Here is a 750-nt window from a genome sequence, read left to right as displayed (position 1 = left end):
AGAAGTAGGTCATGAAGTACCCTTCATGCCCTTGAAAGGAATTTTGCCTTTATCTTAAGAGCAATGAGAATCTATGACAACTTTAGGGAGAATGATGATCAGATTTTCATCTTAGGATGCTACAGTGTGAAGGAAGGATATCAAAGGAGAGTATTTAAGCATGGACTCAGGGAGATCAGTGACGAGGCTGTTTCAGTAGTAGAGAGAAGACATGTCAGCCCAGGCAGGATAGTGATGGTTTAGATAAGGAGTGGATAAATAAGGAAGAGATTTAACATGTCAGAACATATGCTTCACAGACTTGATGTTGATAATGACAGAAACGAGGGAATAAAAGAAGTTCTCAGGGGTATAACTTGAGCCTGGATTTTTTTTTAACATTTATTTATCATTGAGAGACAGAGAGAAACAGAGCATGATAATGGGAGGGACAGACAGAAGGGGAGACAAGGAATCTGAAGCAGGCTCCAGGCTCTTTGCTGTCAGGACAGAGCCTGATGTGGGGCTTGAACACACAAACAGTGAGAACATGACCTGAACCAAAGTTGGATGCTCAACTGACCTAGCCACCCAGGTGCCCTGGGTCTGAATATCTTTTACTGAGATATGAGAGACGTGTAGGGACAGATTGGGAGACAGGCATGGTGAGATCATGAGTTTTATTTGCAATCTGTTGAGCCGAAAACTTGTGACATTACATGAAGAGATAATCACCATGCAATTGGGAATACAGTTCTGAAGATGATAGAG

The sequence above is a fragment of the Crocuta crocuta genome, unplaced genomic scaffold (assembly GCF_008692635.1).
Source record: "Crocuta crocuta isolate KB4526 unplaced genomic scaffold, BGI_CrCroc_1.0 scaffold3424, whole genome shotgun sequence".
Lineage (NCBI taxonomy): Eukaryota > Metazoa > Chordata > Mammalia > Carnivora > Hyaenidae > Crocuta > Crocuta crocuta.
The sequence above is the reverse complement of the archived record's forward strand: the minus strand, read 5'-3'. Positions refer to the sequence as shown.